At 39.1% G+C, this 17,403-nt stretch overlaps 1 protein-coding gene across 4 annotated transcripts in view; it reads left to right on the top strand.

Moving 5' to 3' along the window:
- LOC138711906 (von Willebrand factor C and EGF domain-containing protein-like) overlaps positions 1 to 17,403 on the top strand; it is a 216,975-nt gene that overhangs the window by 36,207 nt on the left and 163,365 nt on the right. The gene's annotated exons all lie outside the window — the stretch shown is intronic.

Raw genomic sequence — 17,403 nt, 5'->3', positions numbered from 1 at the left:
GCGGTCAATTCTCCGGTGCCCCACTTTTCAATAACCGAGCGGGTACAGTTCACTCAAGAGCTCACACACGAGGCGATTCTACGACTGACGAAGGGTCGACTGACCGACCGGTAGCAACCTCAAGCAGCTTTCTTTTTTCTCCCGTTTCTTCCTTTCTTTCATCATCCTTATTTTCCTTTTCTCTATCTATCTATCTATCTATCTATCTATCTATCTATCTATCTATCTATCTATCTATCTATCTATCTATCTATCTATCTATCTATCTATCTATCTATCTATCTCTGTCTGTCTGTCTGTCTGTCTGTCTGTCTGTCTGTCTGTCTGTCTGTCTGTCTGTCTGTCTGTCTGTCTGTCTGTCTGTCTGTCCGTCCGTCCGTCCGTCCATCCATCCATCCGCTCCTTCCTGTCTGTCTATTTATCTAATCTGTGTGTTGTATCTGCTTATCTATCTGTAGCTATCCATTTCTATTCGTTCTTCTGTCCATCCATAATTTTTATTACTCTTTTTCCAGTTTGTTACTTTATATTTGCAACATGTTTTATGTTTATTTGGTTGCAGTGCGTTACAATTTTGAATTATAGCATTGACCTCTATTTAAAAGCAAATAAATAAGCAAGAATATAATTTTTAAAAAATTGAGCCTAAATAAAAAACTAAAAACAATACATAATAACAAAAAAAAAGAGTAAAAGCCGAATTTCTCTATACATTTTAACCTGGTCATATAGCTATCACTCACTTATCAACATACAATTATGTTTGATATAGAAAAATTGTTTGTCAAGATAGCGTCTGCACATGAAATATTATTAGCAAAAAAAAAAATCACGGAAACAGCGTTAGTTTAAAGTATTTTCTGTTTTTATTAAATAAGGTCATATTAATAAACCGTGTTTAGTTTTTATACGAGACACGCAGAATTTGTACAGAAAACGTTACTAATAAACCATGTATAAGCTATGGATATATAAACAGCCTGTAACTATACATGGAAATTGCTTTGCAGTAGTTATATACACGAAACCCGTTGTTTAAGCGTTGTGTATATATAGAAAAAAAATGGCCGCCATATCGATTGTCATTTTATGATGGTGGTTGCCTTGAAACCATAGAAGAACAAACCAAAGAGCACAGAATAATTCGAATTATATTGCTGTGGTTGTACCCTTTGACCAAAATATAGCGTGGTAATCGATCAGGCCCAGTCGTATTATCGATACTTAGCGTAACACACCAGCGCGCACTACCGGATGCAATAGAGAACCTCAGATATTCTATTACCTTTCGTAATGAAGTAATGACGAAACTATGATGTGTAACAGTTGTACTGTTATACACGACGTATGTAGTAATTATTAGTAAGGAATTTACACACGACTTATAAACGAGCTCTTCATTGTGTAAGTATAAGACCGTTAAACGTCTATATAAGAGTTTTTATTAGTAGTGAAAAATAAAATTGTACAGACAGAATTTCATAAAAGTAAATTTTGTCGGATAAATTAATTTATATTATTTACACATAATTATGCGTCCAATCGAAAATTTTCTCAGACAAAAATGAATCCCATAAAGCAGTAAATTAATTTCTAACTTGGAATACGCGACAGAACTCCATTCTTTCGCTTTTCAATCCCATCATTGGGTCATTTACCTAGTTGCAACAATTACGGCTCTCATTTCAAAACTCCCAGTCTAAATAACTTTCAATTAAATTAAAATGAGCAAAAAACACTTACATTTAGATATTGAGGGGGAAATTTAAAACCAGTGTTATTAATAATTGCATTTTATGTTTCACCCCCTTAGAAATTTCAAATGACACCACTTATGAAAGAGTATTCAATATTGTTTATACATCTAATTTGTTTCACATATTTTGTTTTCTATCGTGTTTGCACTCTAGTATGTTATTGTTCATTAGAGCTGAAGAGAATAAAACTACAAAGACTATTATTGATTATATGTTATTTCAGGTAGTAACACAAACTAATATTAAGGAATATTATGGTTGTGTGTTATAAACCTATTAGCCATACCCGTGCACTTCGCTGCACTTTTTACAAATAAAAATATAACTTTATCGACTTTAATTTATATTTTCAAATACAGCTTCGTTATTATTTAGTGAATAATTAGCTTAGTATAAGTTGTAAGCCGTTTGCTCCTAAATTATTTTCAAAATTGTATTTAGTGGAATCTAATTTATTTTAATACCAATTTTCATAGAAATCTGTTCAGCCATTATCGAATGAAAAGGTAACAAACATGCATACAGACAGACAGACATATAAACAAAAATCCCAAAAATGCAATTTTCGGTCTTAGGATAGTTCTTTATCCATGTTAATACCAATTATTTTTTGCAAAATTCAGGCTGCAATTTTATATAATAATAATAATAATAATAATAATAATAATAATGATTTATTTTAGCTGGCAGAGTTAAGGCCGTAAGGCCTTCTCTTCCACACAACCAGCAAAAAGTGTATATACATATGCATGAACTTACAAAGAATTCAACAATTTGATTTAGATGAGAGTTACATGTATACAAGAGTTATTTACGAATTAAACAACAAAATACTATGAACTATTCATTAAACACTGAAATAAACTGGGTAGCAGAATTAAACTAAAATACATAGAATGTTAATATATTTCAAATTATGTTAGATAATAGAAAGAGATTATTATGAGACAATTTTGAAAATGCAGCACAATCAGGATGATGTCTAAAGAAAAAAAGCAACAGTGTAGTAAGTAATATTTTAAATCAGTATGATTGGAGTGAAATGCTAATAAGGTTATATAGTATATATAGTATAGATTAGTCTGATTGAGACGGCACTTAGCCTACATAAAATGTATGGTTATTTTGAAACTCATATTATCTCGTTAAATCTCAGTCTTACCAAAATTTTGCACAAGATAAAACTTTTCGGAAACATTTTTAAAGCAACTTTTGTTATGTAACACCCTCCTAAAAATCAATAATAAAGCGAGATATTTCGATTTATTTACTTCAGGACTCCTAATCCCCCTTTTCAAGAAAATATTTCGAGTCTCATAGCCTAAAATCTAAGTGAGACCTATTATTTTGCATACCAATTTTCATAGAAATCTATTCAGCTGTTATCGAGTGGAAAGATCACAAACATACAGTACATACAAACATTTCACAAATGCGATTTTCGGTCTCAGCATAGTTCATTGTACATGTCAACACGATTTTTTCAAAAGCGAAAATTACAAAAGAAAAATTAGCTACTCGTAGTATGAATTCTTTAAACATTTAGACAGGACAGAGGATAATTAAGTTTTGATTTGCGTTATTTAATTATGTATGGTTTTGATACTATGACAGTGCTATGTAGAAGAGTTCCGAAATAGACTATAGTATTACTGTGTAGCTAACAATGGAGCACATTTTGAACATTGAATTTAGTAAACTTGATTAATTTAATTTAGGAAATTACCCAATATAAACTGTGTTTTCATCCTACAACGAATAGACAATAACAACAAGCCAGGTTTGCCGAGCGATAATCGAAAACAAAAGTGTGAAAATGAATGAGATATATAAGCAACGGAGTACTATTTCAAATTTAAGTATCATAATATAGGAGTGTCATATTTGAAATTTCTGAGGTGGAGTAGGGTGTGAAACCTAACATTATTTATTATTTATATGAGCTTCCAAATGGTACGCTAATTAAAAAGTGGCAGGAACCATTGCCTGCTTTGCTATATTGATGTTATCCTAGCGGGTACGAAAATACAATAAAATGTTTTTAATGTTCTGTAAAATAATACCTAGGCCTGCATAATTATGCCTCTCATTGAAAAGTTCTTCAAAAGAAAAGTAGGACGTGTTGATATTTACACAAATTTGTTTATAATTGTAACATCCGTAGCCGTAAGGGAAATAGAGCAAGGAAGGAGTGTTTTACTTTTCGAAAATTCCTATTTAAGAGACAGGGAAGATCGCACTGCTAGCGAAACATGTCGTTCTTTGTAATAAACGATTACCTTCTTTTGCAATCAGTTGTAAAGATAATTTATGAATTTGAGAGAGTTACAGTAGCCTATGTTCTCTTGACCGGTTTGTTTCCTACTGCTGTTTAGTTGATTAATAATAATTACGCTGTATAAAATATTTGGGTCTAAATGGGATGAAGTTACAGGAGAATGGAGAAAGTTACATAACGCAGAATTGCACGCATTGTGTTCTTCACCTGACATAATTAGGAACATTAAATCCAGACGTTTGAGATGGACAAGGCATGTAGCACGTATGGGCGAATTCAAAAATTCATATAGAATGTTAGTTGGGAGGCCGGAGGGAAAAATACCTTTGGGGAGGTCGAGACGTAGATGGGAGGATAATATTAAAATGAATTTGATGGAGGTGGGATATGATGATAGAGACTGGATTAATGTTGCACTGGATAAGGACCGATGGCGAGCTTATGTGACGGCGGGTTCCTTAAAAGCCTTAAGTAAGTGAAATATTACAAGCACTGTATTTATGAAATAATTGTTAATATCTTTACGAACATAGATCCCAGTAGGAGGAATATTTGAAAATAATGTGTTATTTTAAATACCTCTACCAAGCCAATACATTTGGTAAGATTAAATTTCTTCCAAAATCAACAAAAGTATGTTGTTGAACTCAAAATATCTTAACTTTAATTTTCCGCGCCACATATTACAATGAGAGTACATTGCTTATTCTTGGCTTCCCGTTCACTCAAAAAATTAACATATTCAGATATAACTTTCTAAATTGTTTTTACAGCATAAAATGTGTGTCATTTCAGACTGTACTGTGCATTTGTAATTAAAAAAAAAAACGAAAATAACATTTCAGTCACATGTCTGTGATGTTGAGATAATCCCAGTATTACATGGACATAAAGCATTCTTTTCCCTGTGGCAGCGACTTTTCGTACGACTCTGATCGTTTTTCTGTGCAACCTATTGACTTACTGTGTCATCATATTTTTTACTTTGTTCCTGCTATACTCGGCAGATGTCTCTGCCTTCTCACGAAACATGAACAAAAATTACATAATTATTGTGATATTTAATGTATTTTCACTTTTAAAGTAATCTTTCCTACCTGAGATACGTTTCTGCAATTGCTTGAAACAGTTCTGGAAATTTTGTCTTGGAAAACAATCAGTTTGCGTTGCAGCTATGACGACTTCTGTATGAAAGGGACTTTGTAATCATAAAGTTGATTTTTCATATGGGGATAAAGGAAAAAAATACACTAGACGTTGTGGTAATGTGGAGGATGGGGCAACACTATGATGTTTGTGTATGCTCGGCATTTAACAATATTTTATATCTCAGCCACTGCTGTAAACATCTTGGCTATGAAAAACCAGTGAGATGGAGTGGAGGCAAAGAAAAATGTGTCTATATGGAGAGACAGTTGGACAAACATTGGCTTTTAAGTTTCGGTAGAACTTTGTAAAAAGAAAACACACACTTTATATTTTGTCGATTCCTATTCTGGATTAGATGAGCTTCTACCGTCAGGTGAAGATAAATTTTGAAATTAAATAGTAATTAGTCCATCCTCATTTTCTTTTCACTATTCTACCACAACGTGGTCTACATTATTTCTAAGCATTTAGAGCTGGAATGTATACTTTCTCGCTGTTATACTGTATATTTTATGTAAACAATTTTCCACACAACCAAACACTAAGACCAATCGCTTGTCCTCGTTAAAACAGTGTGTAGGTATCACTGTTTGTATTTACAATTTCAACGCCCCAGTGCTAAAGTAACGAAAGTATTGACTATACTCCGTTCAGCCTTATGACAAATAGACTTGGTATGTACTACTTCTATCGGTTCGATGGGCTAAGGATTCCATGAGAAAGTAGATTCTGAGATCTATTCCACATGAGAAATTAACGTCATTATTGGACGAAATGTCTCTAGTTTTGGATTTCTTCATCAGGCTAAATCTTTAAATATTAATTTTGTTTTTCTTACTTCCTGAATTGCAACTTGCCTTTGTAATTTTCGCGAGATGGTTGCCCTTGTAATCACCTCTAGCTTTCCAGAGTGCGGAAGAGCATGTTGTGAAAACAAAGAAAGTTCTTTAATAAATTTCTCTGCCAAAACGTTATATTTGAAACTTTCACGATGATAGGTTGCGAAGAACAGTTTGTGATTATCACCCCTGTCTTGAGATTCATCTTCAATGTTTCGGGAGTATGGGTTCCTTCAGGGTAACGTTGCCCAATACTTTAAGGATCACCTGTATTGTTGGATTTATTATGCCTGGCTAGCCCAAACAACTGATTGATAGTAAATTATTATTAAGAACACTGTGATGCTTCATCAATGAGAGCGGCGTTCAATTCTTGGTGTCTCCTGTGAGATTTATAGCAAAGTGGCTGTGTAGCAAGTTGTCTTTTGAAGCGCATTATCATCCCTTTCCAGCGTGAACTTCCTCTGTAGCTTTTAAAGAAAGATTTCTTCTTCATGTAAATGCCCCGGATTAGAACCGAGGTTTGTTCCAATTGCGAAGAGGTTTATTTCTTCAGCGTTTCCTTGGACACCCCAGTTTTCTTCTTCCTAAATATTTGTAGTTAAACAACTTACGAGTTTTAAATAAAATGTGACTTCAGTCCTAGAAGTGATATAATTTTATTTTATTAAGCCTATAAAAATGAAGTTGTTTTCTCATATCCTGGTTACGATTGTCATCTCTTAAAGTACGGTGTATCTAGCAATGTGTTGCAGTTTTTTATCTCAATTTCTTTTAAGAATTTGAGTAGGCCTTACATGCCTACTTAATAGAGTACTTTATATGTGTGATATGGTATTTGTGGTACCAGCGTTTGGTCAAATATATAAAAAATTGTTCGTTATTAAAAAAATACCTGTTTTGAAATAGTTTTGCAGATATTGTTTGTTTTAGTAAATCTTCTTCTTCTTTCTTCTTCACTTCATGGTATGGGCAATTGCCCGTTCCCGCTTCAAAGGTCACTCCATCTTTTCATCGGTCGTCCCTGATCTCTTCGTCCTTTTGGTTTATAATTTATTGCTTTCTTGGGAAGTCTGTAGTCGTCCATTCTCTCTACATGTAATTTCCAATCTTGTCTGTAATTGTCTATTTTATCAATAAGTGGGTATACTCCTAGTTCCTGCCTAATATCTTCATTTCTAAATCTATCCAATCACGTGCATCCTTTTACTTTTCGCAAGAATCTCATCTCTGCCACTTGTATTTTACTAACGTCAGGTTTTGTTGTAACCCAACTTTCACTTCCATATAAAAGAGTAGGGACTGCCATTACATTGTAGAATTTCATTTTTGTTTCCTTTCTGCTTTTATTCTTCAAAGTTCTATTAATTGTGCCACAAACTGTTTGGAATGATTGTAATTTTATTTTTATATCATTATCCTTTTTGTAACTCACATCACATCCCAGGTACTTAAAATTTGTTACTTATTCTACTGCTTTATTATCTATTTCAATCTTAGATCTTACAGTATTTTTGCCTTGAAATGCCATTACTTTTGTTTTTGTATTTGATATGTTAAAGTTATGCTTCTGGCATATTTTATTCAGTTCATATACTGCTTTTTGTAATTTTGTTTCAGTATCTTGTATTACAATCATATCATCGGCAAATACCAGAATATTAATTTTTATTCCTCTATCAATTAAAATTCCAGGATCCACTAAAATTTTCCATTGTCGAACAATTTCGTCAGCATAAATATTAAACAGTGTCGGTGATAAACTACACCCTTGTCTTAAGCCTGTATTTGTTTCAATTTCTCGAGTTAAATGTTTTCCAGTATTTACGTTAATTCTTGAGGCATTATATAAACTCTTAATCATTCTGAGGAATAAATATTGCAGTCATAACAGGAACAAAAAAGAAACAAAAAGGGACGAAAGCTCTAGAGGATTTTTTAGTAAATCTTTACAACGAAAACCACTATTTCCAGAATATAATGAATTTTATGATAGAAATTAGTAAGATTACAGGTATTATTTTACAGTATTTTAATTTTATTATAGAGGGAGTGTTACAAATAAAGAATACCATTTTGTTTTGTTTTTTTGTTTGTTTTTTTTTTTTTTCGTTTTGGACCTACATGTTTTGGATACTGAACATAAAGTATCGTCCCGTTCATTGCTGAATGTCCCTGTCAATGGTACACCGGACTTGGAAGTTCGTAAGATGTTATAAAATGTTTGAAAAAAAAATGATTTACTCAAAATCTAACATTTCCTTCATAAAAATGGAGGTACAAATGTGGAATACTATTATCAAGTTACAAGATTAACAAAACTGCAAAGTCAAAATAATCTCTACTAAAAAGAAAAAAAAGCATAGAAGCAGCATTCAGCGTCTTCATTAGAAGGTGTTTTCCTAATCGCAACACTGGATCCAGATGAATCATCTCTCACGTCTAGATGGAATATTAAAAATACTAGTATTTCATATAGTGACACACTGATGTTGTAAGTCATAACTCAAAACATAATTTAAACACGAAATCAATTAAACATACATTGCTATAAACGTAGATGATTTCTCTTTAAGAATATACAGGGTGTTTAAAAAAAGTATCCAATATTTTAGGAGGTGATAGTATGCATCAAAACAAGAAAATGTCTAATAAACATGGGTCCTACAACACATACCGTACTTTCTGAGATCTGAACACTTGTTCATAGGAGGTACTCAATGTGACGTCCATTCATGGCAATATATTTCTCTGCCCTACAATACAACAGACTACCAGATAATCATACCGTAGTTGACACCTCTGGCGTGGAATAATGATACGTCGCAAAGAATACTGAAAACAAAAGTCTAGTTGCGGATGTGAGCGGGGTTCAGCAGACATGGTGTTGTGAATTTTCGTAATCAGCATGAGTAGGCTGATGAAAATCCCCATGCAGTTGAAGAAACAAGGCATCAGCACCGATTCTCAATCAACTTATGGGCAGGTGTTCTTGGTGATAGATTAATAGGATCATGCGTACTACCACAGAGATTAACTGAGAATCGTTATGACGACTTTCTTATTAACGTATTAAAACAAATTTCAAAGAGTGTGTGATTCTTACGCCGAGGGGCAGAGGAATGCATTCCCATGAATGGACGTCACATTGAGAACCTCCTATGAACGAGTGTCAGATCTCAGAAAGTATATGTTGCAGGACCCATATTTATTAGACACTATTTTCTTGTTTTGATGCATACTAACACCTTCTAAAATATTGGATACTTTTTTTCAACTCCCTGTATGTCTCATTAATATTATTTTATAACTTTGAGGAATAACAATATATATTGAAGAAAAGAACTTACCGTCAAAATTTTCAGTTTCCTCGAAAACTGAATAATGATAAACGTTTCAAATTCGGCTTCTAACTGCAAACTAACATATTTCCGCAAAAGAGAGTATCAGTCGTAGTATCCGCTAGAATACAACTCGTCTCAAGTCGTAATACATTACATTATTTCAAATTTGTAACACTTCCTTTAATTATTATTTTTTTGTGTCTCATACTCTTTCTACTTTACCTTAATATAAAATTACTGAATATATGTTATTTAAATCTTAATGCCAATTGGCAAAAATATTTATTCTAGTTTTGAAGCTGTTTTCAAGATTTTTAAATGTCTATTATTTTTAAGTGTCAATTTTAAATGTGGTATTTTATGATAAATATGTTGCAGTTATTTAGAGTGCGAAAATGTGCATTTATAACCACAATAAAATTAATTTAAACTTTTAGAAAATGTGTGTTCGCAAAGCTAATTAATCAGCATATAAATAACAATTTTTGAATAATAAAAATGCAAATTCATAAACTTTCTAACACTAGTAAATAGAATAGCCTAGTATTAATACGTGCACAGTAGACCAGCCAGACAGTTTGATGTGACGAGGAAGCCTCTGTCGCCTGCCGACAGTCTTAAGGTCACACCAGACGTTAAAATGATTTACGAGAGATAGTAAGAAAATCGTCACTGTTTATAAAGCCTTTCTTACTGGTGACGACAAGAACAGGAATCTGTCTCTCAAGATCTTTCGGAGCTGTGAAAAATTTGAGTGTGAGCTGAAAGGTTGTCAGTCTTATCTGGAGTAAGAATGAGAACTTCCGGATAACCTCTGTTAGTTGTCGGACAAGCTGCAAGCCTATTTTGTGTTTAAAATGTAATACATCTATATGGTTTTCTTATTTAATGACACTTCCAAACTAAACTAGTTAGTGTTAGTAACATTTTATAATTGTGAAAAGGCGAAATTACTTAGAGAAAAACTGGATTACATTAATATTGCTCGCCGTAAATGTGACAGCTTGGCATCAAATCGCGATCTCACTGGCGATGAGTCGTTAGATGACTTGAGCTACGGCTAGGCTTAATATATAATAATAATAATAATAATAATAATTATTATTATTATTATTATTATTATTATTATTATTATTATTATGTCCTTTATACAAGAATGAGATCTTTCTTGCTCATTTCGTCATCAATTTCGCGAAGTTTTTGAACCAAAAGAAGTAGCTTAATTAACTGGTCGTTTGGTCAGTATGGTCCCCTCTGAAGACAAGGTACAGCAAACTCATAATCGGCTACTGTTGGAGGGAGATAAATCTACACTTCTCTGTTGGAATAATATCCGATTTGTATGGATCTGTAACCGAATTACGCCGCCATTTATAGCAAACACACATCCGGTCTCTGTGAAAGGGAGATAAATCTCATCCGTCAGAAATCAATCCCGAATTGCTTGGATCTGTAACTAAATACACCACCACTTCAGATAAGATGGAACAAATATATAACCAGTCACTTCACTCATGGAGAGAGTTGAACCCGATACGGTTGAATATGTAATCGAATGCGACCACAGCGTCTGTGGTTTCAGTGCCCGACAGCCCAGGTTCGCTCGCCGGTCAGTGCTGGCTGAAATTTGTGGTGCACAAAACACGTTGCAGAGGGATTTTCTCGGGGCACTCCCATTTCCCTCTTTCACCAACACACTCCACTTCCGGAACCCCTCATTTCATATATCATCTGTAATAGTAAAAATAGGCTGGGAAGATGTCTGAGAGTAGTATGAGTTTCCGAAGTTGATAAAGGTAAGGGCTTGAGGCTCCGAGCTCGGGCTCATCAGTAGATGAAGGGACCTTACCTGCAGGGCCCAAGAAGGATGACCCGCCTGTCAGCGTTGGATTCATGAATGCCACCCGGGTCATCCGCCATCGCATATAGGGCGTACAATGAGTCTAAAGGGCCCAAGCGCAAGGATCCATTCCTCATGAAATCACAACTAAATACGCTACCAGCCCACTACTTACAGACAAGACAGACCGAGTGACTGCGAAGAGAGATAAATCTGACTTTTTTGTCGGAATCGACGGATTTGTAGCCGGCACTCCACCATTTAAGATCCAGCAGAGGATGCAATAGATACAACTAATTCCGTTCCATTTTTAATATCAGTCGATTTTAGGCAGATTTTAATAAGTAGCGAGAGTACTTGTCATGTCAGTAGCCTATAATACAGCCCCAGAAACAAAATTTGGGCCACCTGAATTTTCCGAGTTCCAGTTATAACATAATGCTCATTGCTTACTGAGCATGTGCGGTATGTTAGCTATAACTGGAATTTGGAAAATTTAGGCGGCCCAAATTTTGTTTTTGAGTCTACAAAGCCAGCGTTTATAATAAATATACAACAGTATACATACAGCTTTATTGAGAAAGAGATGATCACATCGTTTCTGAGAATCGAAGTCTGACCCATTGTGTTTGTAATTCATCACTTTTCGGGGCGGGGGAATAAATTTCTTCCTTGTACTGCGCTCCATTTGATTGGTATCCACAACAGTTACATTGATCTGCAATGAAAGATTATAAAACTCGTATTTTATTTTATTTGGTGAAGAATGGGTAGAACGTAGAAAAATTCCTGCACGGAAATATCGTATGTACTTCGGTACATCATAGTATTATTTTATTTGTTTTTTATCGCCATTAAAATGATATATCTTTAGGCATCCGAGCGTGAGAAGTTTTCACGATATTTCTTTTTTGGCCATCGCATCACTAATATTTTAATTATTCATTCTCCTTTCTGTTATATCTTTTTCCTGCGATGATTATGCATTAGATTCAGTTTCAGACGTTAATATTCTGCTCTTAGTAGGTTATTATTACGATTTCATGCCCCACAAACATGTTTCACTTCATATGCTGCCACAAGAAAATAATACCTCCTTTCTTTGTATGAATAAAAACTTGAAATATGTTTCTAGAAGATATAGTATTAAATAATGATATTTGTATTCGGGTGCAACGTTAGCCTAATAGCCTACTATCCGTAATACGGGTGTTATGCCTATAAGATTTTCATTCGGAAGAACGAGCGTTATAATTCTGAAAATTGATTGGTTGAAATTTAGGCTTTCTCTGAGAAGGCCATTTTCCTCGTTTCTTCACAACTCTCATTATTCGTATTAGTAGTGCAGAAGGTTGTTAATGATCCTAGCATTAATTTAAATAGGCATACTTATTATTTATAATTTAAATATACCACTGAACAGTTTATAAAGTTCCATTAATGATCATAAACATCACGGTGTGAGATATAAAGCATCTTCCATTTTCAATTTGTAAAAGTCTTTTCTGTCACGAATTTCATTAGGTGATATTATAGTGAGTGAAATGCGATACTTTTATTAATTCGGAATATGAAAGTTAATACTAATTGTAAGCTTTTCTGCTGTAGTTACTGTGTCCTCTATCTCTATAGGGCCTATTTTAAATGTTTAATTGTGTAAATTTTATTAGTAACAACAATGTAATTTATTCGTCACAACAATAATTCCTTTCTACAATTCACCTTAAACGCTCTCGTCAACAATTGGATCTTCACTCAACACAGTATTCGTTATAGCACTCCACCGACGACAATGACAGTTTACTTGGATTATTACGCACAACAATGAACTGTTAATCTTAACTAATATTTACAAAGCACTATTTACAAATCAGAACTACCAGTTCTTAGTTCAGTTCTTCTATCTCAGTCACACGAGTTCACAGTATCTCGAACCACAGACTTTCAGAGACAGTTCACTATACTCGAACTCGGGTCCCTCCAACTGCGGTCCACTGCACTCGAACTCAGGTCCCTCCAACTGCGGTCCACTGCACTCGAACTCAGGCCTTCGGATGCTGACGCAGATGCGGACACACACTCGAGTCGAACTCTGGCTTGCTTGCTCTGGCTTACTCACTGACGGAATAACTGAAAACTCTACTGTAGTTCGCTGGCGACTGCTCTTTTATAGCAAAATCATAGTTGCGAGAACCTTCTACAGGTGTGTAGAGAATTATCTCATATCTCTACATCGACAGACTCCTGGAATAGTCGAGAAGGTCGTTCCACATCCACTGCGTCAAGTAGCAGCTGCGCGCGCAGACTCGTCGCGTGACGTAATACACCCTCTCTCTCTTCTCTCCACCGCGCGACGTCACTCAATGTTCCGTTGAGCCTGTGCGATCTGCTTTCTTGCGGGACGCTGGTCGTGAGTTCGATTCTCACGTCGCTGTCACATTGCCCCCTCCTTAGGGCTGCTCGTCCCGGGCAGTCCCTTGGTAGACGGCTAATCGGTCCAGATGCACCACCATCATCTTCCCTCGAGGTTGTCGCTGGATCCGGTACACCACGTCGTTGATCCGGGTCACCACACGGTATGGTCCATCCCAGGCACGCTGCAGCTTTGGTGATTTCCCTTTGGTCCTGGTAGGTCGATACAGCCACACCAGGTCGCCCTCCTGGAATCCTGCAGAGTTGGCCAATCTGTCGTAGCGCACCTTCATCCTGTCGCTGGCCATTTTGAGGTGCTCTCTGGCCAGTTGGTGAACTCCATTCAACTTCTCGGTGAGTTCTGCCACATAGTCAGTTGCTGGCTGGTCGGCGCTGGGTGGCGTGCCAAACAGCAGATCACAGGGCAGGCGCAGCTCTCTCCCGAAGACCATGTTTGCCGGTGTCATCCCTGTTGTATCGTGGACCGAAGCTCTGTAGGCCAAGAGGAACAGTGGGACTCTGGCATCCCAGTCTCGTTGATGGTTGGACACCACCTTCCGCAGATGCTCTTCCAAGGTTTTGATGTAGCGTTCCACCATACCATCGGACTGTGGATGGAGGGGAGTGGTCCTGGTTTTATGCACCCCCAGACGCTCGAACAATTCTCCCATCAGGTTGGATTCGAAGTTGCGCCCCTGATCGCTATGCAATTCCCGGGGCACCCCGAATCGGCAGATGAAGTTGTCAAGCAGCGCGTCGGCCACCGTCGAAGCCTCTTGGTTGGGAATCGCGTACACCTCTGGCCATTTTGTGAAGTAATCCATGGCCACTAGCAGGTAGCGGTTCCCGCGATCCGTGACCGGGAACGGTCCAGCAACGTCGATGGCGATCCTCTCAAAAGGAGCTCCCACATTGTACTGCTGCATGGCTCCCCTGCTGCGGGTCCTTGGTCCGCGACTGGCTGCACAGGTGTCGCATCTTCGGCACCATTGTTCCGTGTCGGTTCTCTGATGCAACCAATAGAACCTCTGCCTTAACTTGTCCAGCGTCCTGTTGGCTCCCAGGTGGCCTCCAGTCACTCCAGCATGAGTCTCCTCCAGCACTTCCTTCACCTTGCTCCTGGGCAGGACAAGTTGTTCTATGTGGGTCCTTCCATCGGCCGACTCCCAAATCCTCTTCAGGATACCGTCCTTGACAGTGAAGGATTCCCACTGGGCCCAGTAGCTCTTGTAAGTGGTGCTACGGTTGGCGATATCGGCCCATACTGGTCTCTGGCCGGACTCCACATCACGTAGTAGCTGTCCAATGTTTGGGTCCTCCAGCTGCTCCCTCCTTATGGCGGCGTTATCCCATCCTGGGCTCGGCTGGGCGGCAATTGCTCGGACTGCGTGGGCGCCATCCCGCTCTTCTACTTTCAGGCAGTGTTTGCAGCCATCCGGGCACGGACGTCGTGACAGGGCATCAGCGTTGGAATGTTTCTTCCCTTGTCGGTGTTCAGAGGTGAAGTTGTACTCTTGCAGTCGTTGAACCCAACGGGCGGTCTGCCCCTCCAGATTCTTGAAGCCCAATAGCCAGGTGAGTGCAGAATGGTCTGTCCTCAGATGGAATTCCTGGCCATACAAATATTTGTGAAATTGCTTCAGGGCTTCCACAATGGCAAGAAGTTCTCTACGGGTCACGCAGTAGTTTCTCTCAGCCTTGGACAATGTTCGGCTGAAGTAGGCAATCACCCTCTCTTGCCCGTCCTGTTCCTGAGAGAGTACTCCGCCGATGCCTACGTTGCTAGCGTCCGTGTCGAGCGTGAACTTCCTTCCAGGGATGGGATATCCCAGTACAGGAGCAGTGCAGAGTGCCTCTTTCAGTGACTGGAAGGATGACTCCGCCTCGTCTGTCCACTGGAATTGTCGTTTCTCCTCGGTCAGCTGGGTTAGAGGCTTAGCGATGTTGGCGTACCCAGCTACGAACCTTCTATAATAAGTGCAGAGGCCGAGAAAGCGGCGCAGCTCCTGCTTGTCCCTCGGTCTCGGCCATCCTCTGACGGCTTGTAGTTTCTCCGGGTCCGTGGCCACTCCGTTGGTCCCTACTACGTGTCCCAAGTAGTTGACCTTCTTCTGGAATAGATGACATTTCTTCGGGTTCAACTTCAGTCTGGCTTGTCGCAGTCTCTCGAACACTTTCCTCAGGTTCAACAGCTGTTCGCTGAAAGTCTTGCCCACCACGATGACGTCATCAAGGTACAGCAAACAAGTGTCGTATGTCAGGCCTCTCATTACGGACTCCATTAGTCTCTGGAATGTAGCCGGGGCGTTGCAGAGGCCGAACGGCATAACGGTGAACTGCCATAGTCCCTGGCCTGTAGAGAATGCTGTTTTCTCCTTGTCCTCAGGATGTAGCGCCACCTGCCAGTATCCTGACTTGAGATCCAACGTCGAGAACCACTCTGCTCCGGCCAGGGTGTCCAAGGTGTCGTCAATTCGTGGGAGGGGAAAGCAGTCTTTCCTGGTGACGTCATTCAGTCTTCTGTAGTCCACGCAGAAACGCAGGTCCCCATTCTTCTTCTTCACCAGCACTACAGGTGATGACCAAGGGCTGTCGGATTCCTCGATGACCCCTCTTGCTTTCATGCCCTCCAGTTGGCTGTCAATCTCCCTCTGTTTAGCTAGAGGGACGCGTCGAGGAGGTTGTCTGATTGGGCGAGCATTTCCGGTGTCAATGCGGTGCTGAACTTTCTCCGTTCTCCCGTAGTCGTTTTCAGACAGACTGAACACGTCCTGAAACTCTGTCAGTAGATCGTGGACTTGTCTTCTTTCTCTTTTGCTTAAATTCGCCGGCAATTCTCGAGCCAGCTCTTTCAGTGATGGGTCTAAATCTGGACGTGGTCGGTGACACTCCTCGTTTTCTGCCAGCGACGTCACAGACACCACCGGCTCGACGTTACCTAGTACAGTTCCACTAGGCACCTCCTTGTCCCGATTGGTGACATTCAGGACCCTCACCGGTACCACCTTCTGATTCGGGAGTAGGGATCTGGCCACATAAACCCCATCTATCGGAGTTGTTTGCGAATCGAGGAGCAGGTTTCTCTTAGGTTGTCCGTCCAGTCTTGCCGTCACCACCATCTCGCAGCCTGCTGGGATTGTCACTTGATTCTCCAAGGTGAGTCTGCTGGCCATGGGTTGGTCTTCGACGTCCCTCAGGAACACTTCATCCTGACCAAAACGGAGGATACGGCGCCGGACGTCCACCGTTGCATCGAAGATCCGCATGGCGTCGAGTCCCAGGATGACGTCTTCAGTGATGTTGGCGACGAACACCCACATCTCCAGTCTCCTCTTTCCCAAGGTCAAGTCCAGGAAAACCTCTCTTTGGATGGGCAGGTTCTCGCCTGAGGCAGTACGTAGCTCATACCGGCGCAGCGGCGTCCTCCCAGGTAGTCCACGCACGACTTCCGGTCTGGCGATAGTGAGCGACGCCCCGGTGTCTACCAGTACTCTGCATGGGCGGCCTCTTATCCATCCGTCAGCAATCAGCCCATCGTCGCATCTTCTGTTAACCGTCTTCAAGATCAGCCGAGGGGATGGTGATGACGGCGCCGACGTGCCCCTCATCGCATCGGCCCCTTTTAGTTTTCCTGTTTGTGACCAGATCGGTCACAGTCCCTCCTCAGGTGCCCAGGCTCGCCGCAGGACCAGCAGGTAGGCAATCCTCGTCTTCGTCGCTCGGGTGATTTCGGTTGACGGTCCTCGACGTCGGCCGCCGCGACGCTCCTAATCCGGTGCGATGC

Source organism: Periplaneta americana, chromosome 13 (genome assembly GCF_040183065.1).
Source record: "Periplaneta americana isolate PAMFEO1 chromosome 13, P.americana_PAMFEO1_priV1, whole genome shotgun sequence".
NCBI classification, from domain to species: domain Eukaryota; kingdom Metazoa; phylum Arthropoda; class Insecta; order Blattodea; family Blattidae; genus Periplaneta; species Periplaneta americana.
This window is presented reverse-complemented; position numbering and strand designations above follow the sequence as displayed.